We start from the raw sequence: 21,986 nt of genomic DNA, 5'->3' as shown, positions 1-21,986 counted from the left end.
CCCCTGTTTTCCTCTTCTGATCTTCTGCTTTCATATTGTATCTGCAAAAGTTCTTCTACTAGCAGGAGCCCTTTGCACCCTAGTGACCACTGTAATAGTAATACCATGAGGTTACTAACATCCAAGATAAGAAGTCCTATCTTCAATGCTCCAAATAATACCTCTTCGCCTTCCTTCTTTGGCACTTATTATTACTGATGGAAAATTCATCCTGAGACAAGATATGTGTGAGATTTTCTCTACTCATATGATGGTTTTCTCCTAAATGTCTGACCTTGCCACTATTGAATCAGACTTGTGGAAATTACAAAGATACACAGTTTGGATTTAAACTAGGAATCTGGGGAATCCCTGGGTGGCTCAGCAGTTTAGCGCCTGCCTTTGGCCCAGGGCGCGATCCTGGAGTCCCAGGATTGAGTCCCACGTCGGGCTCCCTGCATGGAGCCTGCTTTTCCCTCTGCCTATGTCTCTGCCTCTCTCTGTGTGTGTGTCTCTCATGAATGAATGAATGAATGAATAAATCTTTAAAAAATTAACTAGGACTCTAAATGCCTTTCATATAAACAGAAAGATAAATGTCAAAAAAAACTTTATGACTTCCATTCAGTGGCTTGGGGTGTGGTGAAGGTGGAGGCTCAGCTCTGTGCTGCTATTTGGGGTCCAGGCTGACAGAAGTTCAGCCCTCTTGGACAGGAATTTCCAAATTTGTCCCAGCTGACCAACATCCAGCTGGGCAGAGAGAGTAGAGGAATGGGGCCTGAGGCTTTTCTAGAGCTGGCCTGGAATCTGCTGACATCACTTCTGCCCAGAATTCAAGCACATGGCCCATATGACTAGAAGGAAGGCTGGAAAATAGAGTCTAGCCAGTGTGCAGAAGGAAGGGGAAATCGTCTGGGTAAAGAGCTAGCCTGTGTCTGCAGTCATTTGCACGCCATATGCCTGCTTTCATTCACTGACCTTCCCTGTGCCTCTGGGACGTGCCTTCCAACAAGGGTGGGAGTTCTTCAGGCTGTAGAGGCTATACTCAATCATCTGTACCCAGAAGATGCTCAGTCTGAGTGGCATGGAAATCATTAATTGATTGCCATAACAACCCCACAAAGCCGGAACTCTTATTCTCCTTCCATAGGTGAGAAAACTGAGTTTTGGAGAGGCTTGTCTCAGAGCAGGGCTCAGTGCCTGGTTTCTCTGACTGAAGACCTTGGGTTTTCTCCCTTACACCACAGGTGAATAAATGACTGGGTGCATCAGGTAAATTGCTGTGTGGGATGCTTATCCTCCCTTGCCAGCTCAGTGTCAGAGATGTACTCAGGGGTATTGGTGGCTGGATAGTCTCTGTTGATGGGAATCTCCTTCCCTGCCAGGGCTTCCCACAGTGCTCTCACCCCCTCTTAGCTCTCCTCTTCCTGGTGGGCTTGGTGTGAGTCCCATGAATCAGGAAACCCCCCCCCCTTTTTTTTTAGTACCAACTATATGGCAGTTTAGTTCTAGGCTCAGAATCAACTTACATCAAACATATATTTAAGTCAGATGTTCATAACAATAGTTAACAACAACCACCTCACCCAACACCACTGGAGAACACTAGGGAACCAACTCATTAGTTTGAAAACTGGTTTTTAAAACAGGGAAAGAAGTAAGCATTTGATCTATCTTTCCAATACAAAGTGCCCCTCAGGGCCATCCAATGGTTGATGAATGGAAGCGTGCCTTGATAGAAGTATGTCAGCTCATGAATGATGAAAGAATGATAGAATTAGAAGACCATCAGTGTGTACACAGTAATGAAGTAAAAGATCTGGGCAGCTATCCTTAGTGGCTACCAACATCACAAAAGGAGAGACAACTAGATGTTATGTGTCCCTGAAGAAAGTAGACATCACCATCTATGAAAGAATTTTGCCCCCAAAATCAAAGCTGAATCTCATCAGGCTCCAACAGAAAATAGAGAGAGGAGCATGGGAAAAGACACCAACAGGGATTCAAATTAGCAAAATGCAAGAAGTAAATTACAAGGAACAAAAGAGGAACATCACAGGTTAAAAGAAATCTGAAAAATGTATCAATCCACTGCAATATACAGACCTTATCTGGATCCTTATTCAAACAAACAGTAAAATAAGAATTATGAGACAATCAGGGACACCTGTGCCTAGATATTTCATATTACTAAGTAATTGCTGTTGATTTTTTAAAGTGTGATAACTTTATTGTGGTGATGTTTTTAAAAGCCCTTATCTTTCCTAAATACATATTGGAATTTTTCCAGATAATAAGATGATGTGATGTCTGGGATTTGCTTCAAATAACCCAGGGGAGGGCAGCCCCAGTGGCTTAGCAGTTTAGTGCTGCCTTCAGCCTAGGGCGTGACCCTGGAGACCAGGGATCGAGTCCCACGTTGGGCTCCCTGCGTGGAGCCTGCTTCTCCCTCTGCCTATGTCTCTGCCTCTCTCTCTGTGTGTCTCTCATGAATAAATAAATAAAATCTTTAAAACAAACAAACAAACAAACAAATAACCCAGGGGAGGGACACCTGGGTGGCTCAGTTGGTTAAGTGTCACCTTTGACTCGAGTTGTGATCCCAGGTCCTGGCCGTGTGGTTGGGCTCCTTGCTTAGTGGGGAGCCTGCTTCTCCCTCTCCCTCTGCCTGCTGCTTCCCCTGTTTGTGTTCTCTCTCTCCTCTCTCTCTCTCTCTCTCTCTCTCTCTCTTTAAATAAAATCTTAAAGACAAAAGAAAACAAAATAGCCCAGGGAGAGAGTATGTGAGGTGGAGTGTTCAGGATGGCTGTTTGTTGATCATCATTGAGACTTGGGGAAGGGTACAGAGGGGAAATTACTTTTCTATTTTTGCTGTAACAAATTCCCACAAATCCAGGGACTTAAAACACCACATACTTATTATCTCATAGTTTTGTAGGTTAGGAATCTGACACAGGTCTCATTGAACTAAAACACAGCATCAGCAGGGTTGTTCTCTTTCTGACTCTAGCACAGAATCATTTCCGTGGGATCTCTGGGTGGCTCAGTGGTTTAGCGCCTGCCTTTGGCCCGGGGCCTGATCCTGGACACCCGGGATTGAGTCCCACATCGGGCTCCCTGCATGGAGCCTGCTTCTCCCTCTGCCTATGTCTCTGCCTCTCTCTCTCTGTCTCTCTCATGAATAAATAAATAAAATCTTAAAAAAAATCATTTCTTTGTCTTTTCCAGCTTCTAGAGGCTGCCTGCACTCCTGGGCTGGTGGCCCCTTGCTCTGTCTTCAAAGCCAGCAATATTGCATCTCCAACCCTACTGTTACATCTCTTTCTCTAACTATAGCCAGACAAGGCTCTCTGCTTTTAAGGATTTATGTGATTAGATTGGGCCCATCTGGGTAAACCAAGATAAACTCCCACCTCAAGGTCCTTAACCTTAATCACATCTGTATAGTCCCTTTTGCTAAGTAACATATTCCCTGGGGTCTGGAATTAGAATATGGACATCCTGGAGGTGGGGTGGGGGCGTTATTCTGTCTACTGTGGCCTAGAGTCATCTTATCTCTCTACTCTTTTTTTTTTTTAATTTTTTTTAATTTTTTATTCATTTATGATAGTCACACACACACAGAGAGAGAGAGAGGCGCAGAGACACAGGCAGAGGGAGAAGCAGGCTCCATGCACCGGGAGCCCGACGTGGGACTCGATCCCGGGTCTCCAGGATCGCGCCCTGGGCCAAAGGCAGGCGCCAAACCGCTGCGCCACCCAGGGATCCCCTTATCTCTCTACTCTTGTGTGTGTTTCAAATTTTTCATATTGATAGGTTAAAGACAGTTTGCTAGATGTTGCTGACTGGGGGCTGTTATTTTAGGAAGGGTGGCAAGACAAGTCTGGCTGAAGCGGTGACATCTGAGCTTAGATAGGATGCACAGTGGGAGGTCTATAAACAGCCCATGTAGCTCAGGTGAGCACAGGGAGCAGTATATCTGAAAGACAGTGAGACCCTGGTTTCCCTCACTGTCTCAGCTACAGGGTCACTGGGCAGCCAAGGAGCCCTGTACGGTTGGATGCTCATCAGCTCACTTTATCTGGTAGGATAGGGGCTGATGGGTGCTAACAGGCACGAGCCCCTTGCTCCCAGGTAATTAGCAGTATCGGGCAAGGTCTGACCTGGGCATCAAAGGTCATCATAAAATGTATGCTTTGTAGCCTCTTTGTAGTATGTATGGTTTCCTAGAGCTCACTTTATATAAGGCCTAATTTTAGACACTTTATATCAACTCATTTACTCTTCACCACTGTCCCATGAAGAAGGTAGTACCTATGGTCTATGAGCCAGGGTTCAGCCAGGGAGGAACCAGTGGGAGATCTTCAGTAAGAGATTTATTGCAAGGGACTGGCTTATGTGATGTTGGGGCTGGTTGGGCAAGCCCCAAATCCTTAGGGCAAGTGGTCAGGAAGGACAGACTGAAACAGCAGCTGCGAGACACAAGGTGGAAGGCTTCTAAAAAGAAAGCCTTTATTCTGCTCTCAAGATTTCTCAACAGATTGAATCAGGCACACCCCAATTATTGACGATAACCTCCTTCACTTAGAAGAACCAGTTATGAAAAAAAATAAAAAAAATAAGAACCAGTTATGGACTACTTTAATCTCATCTATGAAACACCCCAAAGGCAACACCTAGATTTGCATTTGATTGAAAACCAAGACTATAGCTTTGCCAAGTTGATACGTAAAATCATCACAGATGGGGAAACTGAGGCACAGGTTAGTGAAACGTCTTGGCTAAGGTGTCAAAATACATAAATAGCAGACTTGAACCAAAGGATGTTGGCTCTGGGGTCTATCCTCAACACTGTTGTGCTTGCTCCTCTTAGCCACTGGTCATGGAGTTAACCTTGGCCCTGGCTGCCTTCCTCTATCTTGTTATATGGGAATGATGCCTGAGCTGGAGTTGGAAGTAAGTCAGATTTAAGATGTGGGGGCTGGGGCAGGTGGCACCATGGTTGGGAGCACCAGCTGTGCAGCAAGACTCTCTAAGCTCACGTTCTGGCTGCACTCTTAAGAGTTGTGTGATATTGTCAGATAGGTTTCTTAACCTGTCTGTGCCACAATTTCCCCATCTGTAAACTTTGCATAAAATAGTATCTGACTTGTAGAATATTGTAGCAATGAAATGAGATAACAGAGATAAGATACCTGGAATAGTAAGCAGTCAATGAATGTCAGCTCCTAAATTCTGAATGAAGAGCACATTGTGCCCCCCACACCTGAGGGCTTCCCCAGAGCTGCCTGCTTCTCAGTTCTGTGGCCCATCAGAAGCCTGCTAACTCTGCTTCATGGGAGGTTGCCCTCCTGGAGGGTAGACAGGTAGAGGCAGCTCCCCTAGCCATAGTGGCTTCTGAGAGACATGTGGCTTCTGGTGCTGCCCTGTACAGAGCTGTCTGCTGGCAAGAAGTAATACACAGTCACCTGGCCCGGGCCCATGCCACCTCTGGGACCAGCAGGTGCCCTAGGTGCAAGGGAAGCCTGAGGTCCAGGAGGAGGTCTGTGGTGGGAAAGGCAGGCTCTCAGGAAGTAGGACTGGCCAGGAGCCACAGGTATATCAGAGATAGGGTGCTGTCCAAGGATGCAGAGGCCAGGGACTCTGGTAGGGTGAGCTCTCTCAGCTTCCGTTAAGGGAAGGAGAAGCAGACTGGTCCCCAGGCCCCACCCCGAGCCTTGTTTCTCTGCTCCTGCGATCCTGGGATAAGATTGGTGTCAGTAGTAAGCCCCTGAGCTCATCCTAGGCTCCCTCCACCCCCAGTCCGTTAGCTTCTCCTGGGTAAGAAACCACTCCAAGATTTAATAACCTCAAGTGGCAACCATTTATTATTGCTCACAAGTAGGGAGGGGTAACTGGGTCATTCTGCTGATCTGGGCTGGGGTCTACTAATCTTGTCTCTGTCCCTGTAGTTTTGCCAGAATGTCATATAAATGGAGTCACATAGTATATGACCTTTGAGTCTAGCTTTCTTCTTATTAAGTTTTTATTTAAATTCCAGTTAGTTAACATACAGAGTAGTATTAGTTTCAGGTGTACAATATAGTGATTCCACCCTTACATACAACACCCAGTGCTCATCACAAGGGCATTCCTTAATCCCCATTCCTATTTCACCCATCCCTCCACCCACCCCCACTCTGGTAACCATTAGTTTGTTCTCTAGTTAAGTCTGTTTCTTGGTTTCTCTCTCTCTCTCTCCTTATTTTTGTTCCTTTTGTTCAATTGTTTTCTTTCTTAAATTCCACATATGAGTGAAATCATATGGCATTGTCTTTCTCTGACTGATTTCATGTAACATAATACCCTGTAGGTCCATCCACATTGTTGCAAATGGCAAGATTTCATTATTATGGCTGAGTAATATTCTGGTGTGTGTGTGTGTGTGTGTGTGTGTGTGTGTGTGTGTGTGTGTGTGTTATATACCTCATCTTCTTTGTTCATTTATTGACCAATGGGTGCTTGGGCTGCTTCCATATCTTGGCTATTATGAATAATGCTGCTATAAACATAGGAGTGCACATATCTTTTTGAATTAGTGTTTTGTCTTCTTTGGATAAATACCCAGCAGTGGAATTACCAGGTTGTATGCTGATTCTGTTTTTAATTTTTTGAGGAACCTCCATACTGTTTTTCACAGTGGCTGCACCAATTTGCATTTCCACCAACAGTGTATGAAGGTTCCTATTTATTTTTTTATAGATTTTATTTTTTAATAATCTCTATATCCAACATGGGGCCCCAACTCACAGTCTGAGAACAAAAGTTGCATGCTCCACTGACTGAGCCAGCCAGGCACCCTCAGGGTTCCTATTTCTCCACATCTCCATCAACAGTCTAGCTTCTTTCATCTAGCATAACTGAAATTCATCTATGTTGTTGTGTGTATCGGTTTATTCCTTTTATTGTGCATTGGTTTCCTACTGCTTCTGTAACAAATTGACACAGAGACTTAAAACAACACAAATTTATTATCTTATAGTCCTAGAGTTCATAAGTCCTAAAATCAAGGTGTTGGCAGGCTGGTTATTTCTGGAAGCTATGAGGGGAGAATCCATTTCTTGGACTTTTCTTCTAATAGTTACCTATATTCCTTGGCTCATAACCTCTTCCTCTATCTTCATTCCAGTCACTGCTTCCAGCATCAACAGCTTTCTCCTCTGACTGACCCCTCCTACCTTCCTCTCATGATTACACATGGACACATCCAGATAATCGAGGATAATCCTCCCATCTCAAAATCCTTAATCGCAGCTGCGAAGCCCATTTTGCCATGTAAGGTAACACATTCACAGGTTCTGGGATTAGGATGTGGACATCTGTGTGGGACCATTATTCTCCCTACCACTATTGCTGAGTAATAATCCATCATATGCTTATACCAGTGTGTTTATCCATTCAACAATAGAAGGACAAAAGCATATATTTAGATTCTCTGGTTGACCAACTTTTCTCCCAGGAGAAAGTGAGAAAAACTTACTTCACCTTAAGGTAAGCTAAAAAGATTAAACAAACAAACAAGAACAAGAAGAAAAAGAAGGAAAACTCCTTTATTAGGATTAATTATTTTAAGTTTATTTATTTTTTTTAAATATTTTATTTATTTATTTATGACAGACACCGAGAGAGAGAGGCAGAGACACAGGCAAAAGGAACAGCAGGCTCCACGTGGGGAACCCGATGTGGGACCCGATCCCAGGTCTCCAGGATCACACCCTGGGCTGAAGGCAGGTGCTAAACCGCTGAGCCACCCAGGGATCCCAAATTTTTTTAAGTTTAAAAAATAATTTCATTGGGGGATCCCTGGGTGGCGCAGCGGTTTAGCGCCTGCCTTTGGCCCAGGGCGCGATCCTGGAGACCCAGGATCGAATCCCACGTCAGGCTCCCGGTACATGGAGCCTGCTTCTCCCTCTGCCTGTGTCTCTGCCTCTCTCTCTCTCTCTCTCTCTCTCTCTCTCTCTCTCTGACTATCATAAATAAATAAATTTTTAAAAAAGGAAAAAAATAGATATTTAAAAAAATAACTTCATTGAGGTATATTTACAAACAATAAATTTCTTTCATTTTAGATGTACTGTTTGAAGAATTTTGGTAATTGAATAGTTATGTTGCATTCACCATAATCAAGATCTAGAACAATTCCATCAGTCTAAACATTAGCCTTGTGTTCCTTTGCAGTAGTTCCCTTTTCCAACTCAAGAAACCACTGATCTGCTCTTTATCACTGCATACTAGCACGTTTTTAAATTAATTTATGTCATTGTATAAATTAATGTTTCATTCTTTTTATTGCTGATATTCCATAGTATGGATAACCACAATTTGTTTATCTATTCCCCAGATAATGAACATATGGGTTGTTTCCAGTTTGGGATTATTATGGATAATGAATATTTACATGAAAGTCTTTTTTTAAAAAAGATTTTACTTATTTATTCATAAGAGACACACACGGAGAGGCAGAGACACAGGCAGAGGGAGAAGCAGGCTCCCTGCGGGGAACCCGATGTGGGGCTCATCCCAGGATCCTGTGATCACGCCCTGAGCCAAAGGCAGATGCTCAACCACTGAACCACCCAGGCGCCCCTATGTGAAAGTCTTTATGTGGACATACATTTTTATTTCTCTTGTGTATATACCTACTAGGATTGCTGAGTAACATGGTTAAGTGTATGGTTAGCTTTATGAAATATTACTGTACTGTTTCCCAAAGTGACCAAATCATTTTGCATCCGCATCAGCAATGTGTGAGAAGTCTAGTTGCTCTGTTTCATCTTTAACGCTTGGTATTGTCAGTCTTTAACTTTAGCCATTTTAGTGGGTATTTTTTTTTAGTTTTTTACTTAAATTAAATTTAATTAACATATACTGTATTATTAGTTTCAGAGGTAGGATTTAGTGGTTCATCAGTTGCATATAACACCCAGTGCTCATTACATCAAGTGCCCTCCTTAATACGTATCCCACAGTTACCTCATCCTCCTACCCATCTCCCCTTCCAGCAACCCTGTTTGTTTCCTATAGTAAAGAGTCCCTTATGAGTCCTCTCAATCTCTTTTTTGTCTTATTTTATTTTTCCCTCTACTGGGTATATTTTTACCCACTAAATATTTTTATATTTTACAAAAAAATTTAAAAATATTTTATTTATTTATTCATAAGAGATACAGAGAGAGAAGGGAGAGACATAGGCAGAGGGAGAAGCAGTCTCCATGCAGGGATCCCAATGTGGGACTTGATCCCGGGACTGCGGGATTACATCCCGAGCCAAAGGCAGAAGCTCAACTGCTGAGTCACCCACGAGTCCGTATTTTACAAAATTTTTATGTTTATACAAAAATATTTTTATATTGTAAAGTGCCTTTAATTTGCATTTCCTTGAAGACAAGTGATATTGAGCATCTTGTCATGTCTTGTTGACCATTTTCTGAAGTGGCTGTTCAAATTGTCCATTTAAAAATAATCAGATAATTTGTCTTATCATTGAGTCACAGGAGTTGTCTTTAAAAAATGAATTCTGGATACAAATTCTAATCATATATATCTTTTTCTAGTCTGGGGCTTGATTTAAATTTCAATCTTAAGAAATTAGGAAAAGAAGAATAAATTAAGCCCAAAATGTTGAAAAAAGGAAGCAAAAAAGAGCAGAAATCAATGAGACAGGAAATAGAAACACAATAATCAATGAAAACCAAAATCTGGTTCTTTGAAATGATCAGTAAAATTGGTAAGCCTATGATTACCTTGATCAAGAGAAAAAATACAAATAGCCAATATCAGAATGAAAGAAGAGACATCATTACGGATACTGATAGGTATTTAAAGGAGTATAAAGAAATATTATGAATAAGTTTGTGCTAGTAAATTTGACAACCTAGATGAAGTGCACTATTCCTTTGAAAGACACAAATTACTGGGTGTCTCGGTGGCTCAGTAGGTTAAGTGTCTGTCACCTTTGGCTCGGGTCATGATCTCAGGGTCCTGGGATTGAGCCCTGCATCAGGTTCTCCACTCAGCAGAAAGTCTGCTTCTCTTTCTCCCTCTGTAATCACTCTTGCTTTTGCTTTGTCTCAAATAAATAAATAAAATCTTTTTTAAAAAACTTAAAAAAATAAACCTTCCTAAAGGAAAATATTTAGGAAAAAAATAATGTAAACCCTGTACAAGCTACTTCAGAAAATAGAAGATGGAGGAACACTTCTCAACTAATTTTCTGAGGCAAGTATTACCCTTATGCCCAAAGCAGACAAAATATCTCAAGGAAAGAGAAGTATGGACCAAAATCCCTCATGAACATAGATGCAGAAGTTTTTATCAAAACTTTAACAAATTAAAAAAAAACTTTAACAAATTAAATATAGCAACATATAAAAAAGATAATATATCATTACCGTGTGGGGTTTACCCCAGGAATGCAGAGGTGATTTTCATATTCATAAAATCAACTCATGTAACCCTCTATATTAATAGATAAGAGGGGGAAACCATATGATTCTTTTGAAAGATACAAATAAAGCATTTGACAAAATTTAACACTGATTTACAACAAAAATTCTCAGCAAACTAGGAACAGAAGGGAACTTCTTCAGCCTGACGAAGGACATCATGAAAAACCTTAGTTAACATCATACTCAAACATGAAACACTCAGTTTTAAGATTAGAAACATACAGATGTCTGCTATCACAAATTTAAGTCAACGGTTATACTGAAGGTCCTTGCCAGTATAATAGATAAGGAAAAGGAATAAATGGCACACAGTTAGGAAAGAAAGATGTGAAATTGTCTTTACGTGCAAAAGCATGATTGTGTACACAGAAGACGCTAGGGAATAATTTTTATTCTTATTATTTTGTTATTTATTTATTTATGATTTTATTTATTTATTTGAGAGAGGGAGAGAGGCAAACTCTCCGCTGAGCAGGGAGCCCCATGTGGAGTTCCATCTCAGGATCCTGGGATCATGACCTGGGCTGAGGCAGATGCTTTTTTTTTTTTTTTTAATTTATTTACGAGAGTCATACAGAGAGAGAGAGAGGCAGAGACACAGGCAGAGGGAGAAGCAGGCTCCATGCACCGGGAGCCCGACGTGGGATTCGATCCGGGGTCTCCAGGATCGCGCCCTGGGCCAAAGGCAGGCGCCAAACCGCTGCGCCACGCAGGGATCCCGAGGCAGATGCTTAACTGACTGAGCTACCCACGGGCTTCAGGAATAATATTTTTTTAAAAAGCTACTAGAACTAACAATGAATAAAAGCAAATTTTCAGGATAAAAATCAACATACAAAAATCCACGTTTTTCTTTTTCTTTTCTTTTTTTAAAGCAGTTTCCATGCCCAGTGTGGAGTCCAATGTGGGGCTTGAACTCACAACTCTGAGTTGAAGACCTGAGCTGAGATCAAGAGATGGACGTTTAACTGAACCAGCCACCCTGGCACCTCTCCACATATTTCTATATCAATGAAAAAGTGGAAAGTGGAATTTTTTTTTTATTTACTTATGATAGTCACAGAGAGAGAGAGAGAGAGAGAGAGGCAGAGACACAGGCAGAGGGAGAAGCAGGCTCCATGCACCGGGAGCCCGACGTGGGACTCGATCCCGGGTCTCCAGGATCGCGCCCTGGGCCAAAGACAGGCGCCAAACCGCTGCGCCACCCAGGGATCCCTGGAAAGTGGAATTTAAAAAATAATTTATGATATCATTAAAGATAAAATATGTAGGAATCAATTTAGTAAAAGATGTGTAAGATGTGTCCACTCAAAACTACAAAATCTTACACAGGGAAGTTAGAACAGATCTAGCCGAATGGAGTTCTATTATCATATTCATGAGTCAAAAGATCCCATATTATTAAGGTAACAATTATCCTCAAAATGATCTATACATTCATGACAATTCCAATAAAAATCCTGGCTTTTTTAAGAGATAAATTGAGGGTGCCTGTGTGGCTCAGTTGGTTAAGCATCTGACTCTTGATTTCAGCTCAGGTCATGATCTCAGGGTCCTGAGCTGGAGCTCCACATTGGGCTCTATGCTCAGTCAGGAGTCTGCTTGTCGATTCTCTTCCTCTGCCCATCTCCCAACTTGCACATGCTCAAGCAAGTTCTCCCTCACAAATAAATAAATAAATCTTAAAAAAAAGAGAGAGATAAACTTACAACCCAATTACAAAATTATGTAGAAATGCAAAAAACCTAAAAGAACCAAAATAATCTTGAAATAGAAGAACAGGGTCAGAAGGTTCACACAATCTGATTCAAGACTTTCTATAAAGCTATAGCAATCAAGATAGTGTGATATTGATGTTAGGATAAACCAATGAAATGATCAATGAAAAAGAGTCCCAAAATAGATCTACACTTATATGGTCAATTGATTTTTTTTACAAAGATACCAAAGTAATTCAATGGGGAAAAATGCTGCTTTTTAAACATATAGTAATATAGTTTTAGAGCTTAAATAATTGAATATCTTTATGGGAAAAGAGAACTTTGCTGTACTGAAAAATTAACTCAAAGAGATCATAAATCTAAATGTAAGAGCTAAAAACTCTTAAAAGTCTAGAAGAAACCATAGGAAAAAAAACTTTGTGACACTGGATTAGGCAAAGATTTCTTAAATAGGACACAAAGGCACCATCTACAAAAAAAATGAAATAAGTACCCTTTTATTATTTTTAAATCACATACTTATTACATATTCTTTATTAGATTGTTGGAAGTCCTTATTGTTTTTTGGATTATGAAAGAAATATATCTGTTGTTATAATTTAAACGATGCTGCTCATAGACAACCCTAAGGAATACATGCACACATTATCATATAAGGTTTTAAAAAATAGTAATGGAATTATAATACATCTATTATTCTATAACTTGTTTTTCTCCACTTGAAATAACAATGGACAATATTCCCTATCAGCACATCAGGACTTTTGCTAACAATGTTTGTATATTTATTTTGTCCTGTGCTACTATTTCTGCATAACATATCACAAAGTGTGTGACTGGGTAAGCACAGTTTAAATTTAGGTAGATCCTTGCTAATTGCTCTTGCTAAAAGTTGCATCAATTTATATTCCCACCAATAATAGAGGAGGGTGCTTGCTTTCTGATAGGCCCACTATCAATGGATGTTATCACTCTTGTTACTTGTATAATTTTTTGTGTGTGGCCCATCTGCTAAATGAACAATGGTACCTCATTGTTGTTTTTAATTATCATTTATTTGACTATAAATGAGGGCATGCTTTCCTTTCATATGTTTATTGACTATTATATTTCTTCTTGTGCGAATTGCCTATTTTTCTATTGCGTTGTTTGTCTTTTCTTTATCGATTTTTAGGAACACTTTGCATATTATAGATATTGACTGTTGCTTCATTATAAGGATTGCAAATACCCTTTCTCAGTCTATTGTTTGTCCTTTAAGTTTGTGTATAGTATCTTTCACTATACAGAAGTTGGAACTTTTTATGTAGTCCGGTGAATCAATCCTTTTCTTTATTTGCTGCTCTCTGTGCAATGCTTAGAGAATCTCACCCTACCACAAAGTTACAAAAAAAAAAGCTGTGTTTTTTCTTCATGTAGTGAATTCCTGTATTTCAATTATACTGGTGATATTTTATTTTATTTTATTTTTTATAAAGATTTTATTTATTTATTCATTAGAGACACAAAGAGAGATAGAGGCAGAGACACAGGCAGAGAGAGAAGCAGGCTCCATGCAGGGAGGCTGACGTGGGACTCGATCCTGGGTCTCTAGTATCAGGCCCTGGAGGCACTAAACCACTGAGCCACCCAGGCTGCCCTACTGGTGATATTTTAATGCTTGATCTGGGTATTGGGTACATTTTTTATATTTTTCTGCTTAATCTTTTGTGTGCCTGATATCCTCCACAATATGTTTTTGTGAAGAAATAAAGGGGGGGGGGAGAACCTAATACTTTTTTGATGGGTTTGCACTACCAGAAAAACTAAATCTGGCAAAAACAAACAAAAACAAACAAACAACACAAGACTCTGTGATATTATCACTGAATCTAAGCAATCTCTAATGTCTGGGATCTGCACCATTAGGAACTGGCTACTAAAGAGATGAGAGCCCCAATGCCCACCTCAAACACAGCCACAGAGAAGGAGGGGCAGGAATCACCTCTCAGAGAGCAGAACTGGGGCAACTGAACAGCCTGCCTAAGAGGCTGCAAAGAGTTCCTGACACATGAATGACCTTGCCAACGTTATGGCAAGTGATAGGCACCAGTCACCAAAGACCACAGAGTGTATGGATGCCTTTATATGAAAATTTCATAATAGAGACAGAAAGTAGATTAGTGGTTGCCAGGGCTGGGAGGAAAGAGAGATGTAGAGTGACTGCTAATGGGTACAGGGTTTTTTGGGCGGGGGGGGGGTTATTAATATCTTCTCAACTTAGATTGTAATTGTGGCTGCATAACTCTGAATATATACGAATATACTAAAAACCCTGGTATACCCATTTGCTGCTGTTCTGCTTTTCCATGTTGTAGTATGAATCAGTATTTCATTCTTTTTATAGCCAAATAATATTCCACTGTAGGGGCTGACTAGTTTATCTGTTCACCAGTTGACTGGCATTTGGATTGTTTCTATTTTTCGGCCACCATAAATAAAAATAATGCTGCTTTGAACGTTGATGCACAAGTGTCAGTGTGGAGACAAGTTTCCTTGTCCCCAAGTTTCCGAGTGCCTTGGGTACATAACTTGGAGTTGCATTGCTGGGTCATATGGCAATTCCATGTCTAACATTTTCCAGTATTCTGAGTTGTGCTATGAGCTAGTGCCCACTACGGTGGCTAATCATGTACTCTCCCCTTTCCCACGCGAGAGTTGATATCATACTTCTCCTTTCCTTTCTGCACAAGTCACATGGGGGTGATGGGGGAGTTAAGATCTCAACCCGGATGGGACGCCTGGGTGGCTCAGCGGTTGAGCATCTGCCTTCAGCTCAGGGTGTGATCCTGGAGACCCGGGATTGAGTCCTGCATCAGTCTCCCCGCAGGGAGCCTGCTTCTCCCTCTGCCTGTGTCTCTGCCTCTCTCTTTCTCTCTCTCTCTCCCCCTCTCTCTCTCTCTCTGTCTCTTATGAATAAATAAATAAAATAGTTTTTTAAATAAAAAGATCTCAACCCAGGGTCACTGGAATTCTGGTCCTAGGGCTGGATGTGTGACGGGAAGAGGCAGTGTGTTCCCTCCAATATACCTTTCCATTGCTGCTATAACAATTTACCGCAAACTAAGAGGCTTAAAATGGCTTCCCGTCAGTATCTCAGTTTCCATGGGTTAAAGGTCAAGGCAGAGCGTGCCTCCACTGGGCTTTTTGCTTAGGGTCTCCCAGAGCTGATCAAGGTGTCAGCAGGCTGGACTCTTCACGAGGCTCTGGAGGGAGAGCCACTTGCTTGCTGAGGTTGTTGTCAGAATTCAGTTATTTGTTGTAAGATGGGATCTCCCCATTTCTTTACAATGTTTCTTTGTGATCATGCTTCAAACCCTCCTCATGCTTTGCATCTCTCTTCCCCTTGCCTATCCCATTCTAACTTCCTCTTCTGCTTTCTTCTTCGGCAACCTGCTGGGGAACGCTCTCTGCTTTTAAGGGCTCACGTGATTACACTGAGCCCACCAGGACAATCTAGGATCATTTCCATACTTCAGGGTCAATGGGTTAGTAACTCTACCTATATCTGCAAAGCTCCATTAGCTATGTGAGAAACAAATTCAGTTTCCAGAGATTAGGGTGGGCATCTTTAGGGTCCATAATTCTGCCTACTATGCTTCTTTCAGGAACAAGCACAGAGTGAAGAAAGCTTATGGATGTTGGATAGTCAAGATGTGAGCTGAATGGGCTTCTGTAATTCTTGCCACCCAGCATCCATTCCCATCCTTCTGAAACCATATCCTGATCTTCTTCTAGGATCACTGCCAGGCCCCCAGTGAGTTGCTGCAGGTGGGCTCCTGGTTCAGGCTTAGTGAGTCTGGCCATTGTGTCCTCTTGGCCACAGAGGCCCCCTTCAGGGATGAGCATGTGACCGGAACTAAAGCCAATGAGAACATGGAAAGAAATCCTATGTTCTCCTCACTGCGTTTGGACATGCTGCAGCCATTTCACAGCCAGGAGGCTACAGCCTGTCTGAAAAGGGACCTTCCATGGAAGCAAGAGAAGCCTGTGTAGGAGTAAGAATGTCATCTGTGTTCTGATTGAAGCCACCTGAAGCATTCCAACCTGGAATTTTCAGTTCTGTGAACTAATGAATTCCCTTTTATCTTAAACATATACAATTAAATGAACACCTATAGTGTGTGCTTGAGGATATATATCTGTGGAAATATATGGTCTTTGATGGTTTGATTCTAAGTGGAGCAGACAGATAAGAACCAGAGGCATGGACCAGGATATTTCATAAGTGGGGAGAGGCTGTGCTGGGAGGGAGAGGTTGGGGGGCTATTTTTATAGAAGAGATTTTTTTCATATTGGAGAACTCTTATCTTTAATATAATTTCCCATATACTCTTTACCTAGATTTACCAATTGTTTACATCTTGCCCCTTTTGCTTTATTCATTGTTCTGTATTACCATGGACATATACATATGTGGATTTTTCTGAACCATTTGAGAGTTTGTTGGAGACCTGATGCCCCTTTCCTATTATATATTTCAATGTGTGTGTCCTAAGACCAAGAATATTTTCTTAACATAAACACAAAACACTTAATCAAAATCCAGACAATACGATACAGAACAAGACTGTTCTCTAATCCCACAACCATATTCAAATGTCATCAATTATTTCAGGAGTATCCTTTAAGAGCTATTTCTGTCCTGGTCTAGGATCCAGTGGAGGATCACATGTTGTTGGGTCCCTTTTGTCCAAGACACGATTAAAAAAAAAAGATTATATTTATTTATTCATGAGAGACACAGAGAGGGAGGTAGAGACACAGGCAGAGGGAGAAGCAGGCTCCCTGTGGGGAGCCTGATGTGGGACTTGATCCCAGGACTCCGGGATCATGACTGAGCCAGAAGCACACACTCAACCACTGAGCCACTCAGCTGCCCCCAGGAGATGATATTTGAATGTAGCTTGGCGTCTTTGACACCTCCGCCCCGGGAGTAGAATCTGCCAGAAGAGCAAGAGCCTCAGTGGGATAGGGCTCCACAGCTAGCCTACTGTTCTCCATGCAGGTGGAGATTTGGGCTTCTCAGGATACTTTTAAGACAACTACTAGTGGCTCAGGAAACACAAACCTTCAATTTCTTCAGAGAACAAGTAGTCTGCAGTGGGAGTTCTGGACATGGCACAGCAGCTTGGTGAAATCATCGGGGACCCAGACTCTTCTTGTCTTTCTGCTCAGCATCCTCACCACGTGTCCCCCAAGCAGCTGCCACACGCCCACATGTCATGTCCCAACACGAGTTGGTTCAAAGAGTGTGTACTTGTTTACTAAGGCTGCCATAACAGGCACCACAGGCCAGGCAGCTTCAACAACAGATATTTATTTTCTTACTGTTCTGGAGGCCTGAAGCCTGATATCCAGGTGACAGCAGGGCTGTTGTCATTGAGGCCTCTCTCTGGTGTGCAGATGGCCACCTTCTCCCTGTGCCCTCGCATAGGTGTTCCTCTGTGCGTGTCTGGATCCTAATCTTTTCTTGTTATAGGGACCTTGTCAGAATGCATTAGGGAGAACTCATATGACCTCATTTCACCTCAATCACCTCTTCAAAGGCCCTGTCTCCAAATACAGTCATGTCTGAGTCCCTGGAGGTTAGGATCTTTTTTTTTTTAATTTAAAGATTTTATTTATTTAAAAAAATAAATAAATAAAAAATAAAGATTTTATTTATTTATTCATGAGAGACACAGAGAGAGAGGCAGAGACACAGGCAGAGGGAGAAGCAGGCTCCATGCAGGGAGCCCGATGTGGGACTCAATCCCAGGTCTGTAGGATCAGGCCCTGGGCTGAAGGCAGGTGCCAAACCTCTGAGCCACCCAGGGATCCCAGATTAGGATCTTAATGTACGAATTTAGGGGAGACTCAATGCAGCCCATAACAGGGAGAAGGGGACGATGACAATCCTCCTCATGTTTCTCTCTTGTCTGAGAGGACAGTTATCCCCAGAAGTCCTGGGCAGACTTGAAAAAGTATAGATTGCGGCACCTGGGTGGGGGGGGGTGCGGGGGGGCTCAGTCAGTTAAGTGTTTGCCTTCAGCTCAGGTCATGATACTGTGTGTTCTGGGTTGGAGCCCCGCATTGGGCTCCCTGCTCAGTGGGGAGCCTGTTTCTCAGTCCACCTGCTGTTCCCCCTGCTTGTGCTGTCTCTCTCTCTCCCTCTGACAAATAAATAAATAAATTTAAAAAAAAGAAAAGTATAGATTATTAAGTTGCACCTTTGAGGGGTGGAAATAGCCAGGAGGCCTGGCTCCCAATCCCAGCTTTGTTACCCACAGGCTGCTTGCCTTTGTGCAGCCTGCTTCCCTCCTCGCAGCCCTGTCCACCTGTAAGGTGAAAGGCATCTACTAATGACAGTAGTAATAGCTACCATTTCTGGAGCTCGGTGTCATAGAGGGAGCTGGGACATCCTCTGTGCCTCTCAGCCTCTGGCAGGGGGTGCATGTCACGCAGGCACAGGACCCATGCACCTGCTGTGACCTGCTCAAGGGGCAAAAACACTACTCTTGGAAGATCCCTTAGGTCATCCACAAAGGGCTGAGTACCCCAGTTGTGACTCACGGCCCTGTGCACAAACATATGTGCAAAAGCATAGACTGTTCAAAGTATCTCTCCTGTTTTAAAACACTATCTACATGGAACCTACGTATGTGCTCTTCTGTGACTTCCTTCTCTCACAGTGTCATTGGCAAGGCTCCTCCACATTGATGCGTGGTATTGTCCTCTATGTTCACGGCTGTCCATACTCCACTGTGTGGCTATGATACGATTCCTTTCTCCTCCCTCCTGGGAGGGTTGTTAGATTGGGTTGCTTTCAGGTGTGTTGTTACTTCGGGTGTGGATATATCCCAATCATTTGATGCTGTGGAGAACTTTGCCCATGACCAGCACCCATCTCTTTTTTAGCATTGCCATCTGCTGCCAAGACTCTTTCCGCTGTGTGTCTCATACCCGTCCCGACTGCTGTAAGGATTCCCAAGGAAATAAGCCCATCCGATGCGCCTTGGCAGCATTGCCTCTCTGTCTTGCTTCTCAATCCAGTAATTGTATGTGGCTCTTTGCAGATAACTATTGTTATCTATTTATCTATTGCCGCATTTTAAAAAACTATCCTGTAGGATGCCTGGGTGGCTCAGTCCATTAAGGTCTGGTCAGGTCATGATCCCAGGGTTCTGGGATCAAGTATCCCATCAGGCTCCTTGCTCAGCAGGGAGCCTACTTCTCCTCCTGCCTGCAGCTCCTCCTGCTTGTGCTCACACTCTCTCTCTCTGACAAATAAATAGATAAAATCTTTTTTTTTAATTGAAAAACTACCCTGAAACGTAGTGGCTTAAAACATACTGTATCCCACAAAACTTGGGTCAGGAATTTGTTTTGTTTTAAGATTTTATTTATTTATTCATGAGAGACACACAGAGAGAGGCAGAGACACAGGCAGAGGGAGAGGCAGGCTCCTTGCAGGGAGCCTGATGTGGGACTCGATCCCAGAGCCCCAGGATCTCCATCTGAGCCGAAGGCAGATAACTTTTTTTTTTAAGATTTTATTTATTTATTCATGAGAGACACACACACACAGAGAGGGGGGGGGGCACAGGCACAGGCAGAGGGAGAATCAGGCTCCATGCAGGGAGCCCGATGTGGGACTCCATCCTGGGCCTCCAGGATCAGGCCCTGGGCTGAAGGCGGCGCTAAACCGCCGAGCCACCTGGGCTGGCCCCTATCTGCTCCATGACATCTGGAACTTCAGCCAGGACAGTTCAAACATTGATGACTCGTTCTCAGCATGCGGTCTTTCCACTTGGCTAGCTAGAGCTTCTTCATGGCCTGGCCTCAGGGTAGCTGGACTTTTTACCTGGTAGCTCAGGACTCCCATGGAGAGGGTTTCAAGAGACAAGAGGTGGAGGCTAATAACTGAAGCCCTGGAATTGGAAACGTAGTGTCCCTTCCACCATCTTCTCTTGTCAAGTAGTCACAGAGACCACCCCAGACTCCAGGGAAGGGGACATCTCTCTCAGTAACAGAGAATTTGTGGTCAACTTTAATCTATCACAACTTGAATTACCAAGACTCTTTAGTTGTGGGAGACAAAAAACTCACTTCAGACTGGCTAAAGGAGAAACACAAGAGGGGCTGTATTATTGGCTCATGTAACTCGAAGGTCAGCGACATGTATCGGCTTTAGGCACAGGGGTTTAGGAGTCCAGGGGGAGGGTTGGCCCTAACCCCAGGCTTCAGGGATGCCTATATGTCCAGATGCTGATAGAGCTTGCAGTGCCTCTAGGACCCATCTGTACCCTGGCTGTCACCCACAGCTGGCTTGACCTTTTCCAGGAAAGCCTCTCAGGAAAGGCAACATTTGGGCAGAGACCCAAAGTAAGGGAAGAAGCCATGTGGATAATTTGGTACAAGAAACAACAGGTGCAAATGTCCTGGGGCAGGCATGTGCCAGATATATTTGAGAGACAGCAAGGAAGCCAGTTGGACTAGACTTGAGCCTACCAAGGGAATGAGGTGAGAGAGACAAAGAGGGAACAGATGGTGTGGGTTCCTCTGAGTGAGGCAGGAGCCCTGAGTAGGTGTGAAGTGGAGCAGGGACAGGGTCTGACTTATACTTCCACAGGATCCCTCTGGCTGCTGTGTTTCTGAATGGACAGAGGGAAACTGAGGGACTTCCACTGAGGAAGCTAGTCCAATAATCTGCATGAAATGATGGGGAGGCAGTAGCTGTGTTGATGCCAGGAGGTGGTCAGATTTAGGAATGACACATTGAAAGTGGGTGTGGGAGAGGGGGAGGGAAGGATGTGGTGGACCCTGGCTTACACCTGACTATCTTCTAGGGATTGTCATTGTGGCCACTTCCCTGCTCGCTCCTTCCCCATTACACCCCTCCAGTTAGTCCCTCCTGCCCACAAGGTGGCAGAGTAATTTCCAAAAGTAAACTTAACCCATCCTACCAGGGAAATTCCAGACTTTTTATTTCTTCATCTTAATAGTCAGACTATTTCTTCATGATTCAGAAAATATATAATGAGCCCATTGAACCCATGATCCTGCCAGTAATAGAAATTTACCTTTTAGAAACAATTTGGTGGGATCCCTGGGTGGCTCAGTGGTTGAGCGTCTGCCTTCAGCTCAGGGCGTGATCCCAGGGTCCTGGGATCAAGTCCCACATCAGGTTCCCGGCAAGGAGCCTGCTTTTCCCTCTGCCTGTGTCTCTGCCTCTCCCTGTGTCTCTCATGTATAAATAAATAAAATCTTTAAAAAATAGAAACAATTTGGTTTATAAAGACAGGGATTGATTTAAAGTAAAAAGATTAACAAAATAGCACAGGTATGAAGAGATGTGACAAACAATTCAGAACATGGTAATGGATGTGACCTGGCTTTGGGGAGGCTTGCCATGCACCTGGGCCTCCCCCTACACCCCAGCCATTCTGAGTGGCTGCTTTCTCCAGAACATGCTGGATTCTTTCACCCTCCTGTCTTTGCACGTGCTGCTCCTCTGGCTAGCTCTCAAGTGTCACCTCTGAGGGTTTCTTTGCAAGTCATTTATTTTTCACATTAAAATTCGTAATCCATCTGGAATTTATTTGGATATATGAGGGGTCAATTTTATTTTCTTCCTGTGCCAGCACCAAGTATTTCACGATCTATCCTCCCCCACTGCCTTGAAATACTACTTTTGTCAAGTATTATATACTCTTCCACACACCGGAACCTATTTCTGGGTTCTCTCTTCTTCCCCATTGTCTATTCTTATGCCAAC

General features: G+C 42.9%; 1 protein-coding gene across 2 annotated transcripts in view; it reads left to right on the top strand.

Moving 5' to 3' along the window:
- The window catches only part of GATA2 (GATA binding protein 2), a 71,705-nt gene that overhangs the window by 25,781 nt on the left and 23,938 nt on the right, over positions 1-21,986 (top strand). For both annotated transcript variants that reach the window (XM_055344238.1, XM_055344241.1), the window contains exon 2: positions 7,148-7,293. The gene's annotated coding sequence lies outside the window, so the exon portion shown is untranslated. The remainder of the gene's footprint in view (positions 1-7,147; positions 7,294-21,986) is intronic.

Source organism: Nyctereutes procyonoides, unplaced genomic scaffold (genome assembly GCF_905146905.1).
Source record: "Nyctereutes procyonoides isolate TBG_1078 unplaced genomic scaffold, NYPRO_anot_genome, whole genome shotgun sequence".
In the NCBI taxonomy this organism is placed as follows: Eukaryota; Metazoa; Chordata; class Mammalia; order Carnivora; family Canidae; genus Nyctereutes; species Nyctereutes procyonoides.
The sequence above is the reverse complement of the archived record's forward strand: the minus strand, read 5'-3'. Positions and strand labels throughout refer to the sequence as shown.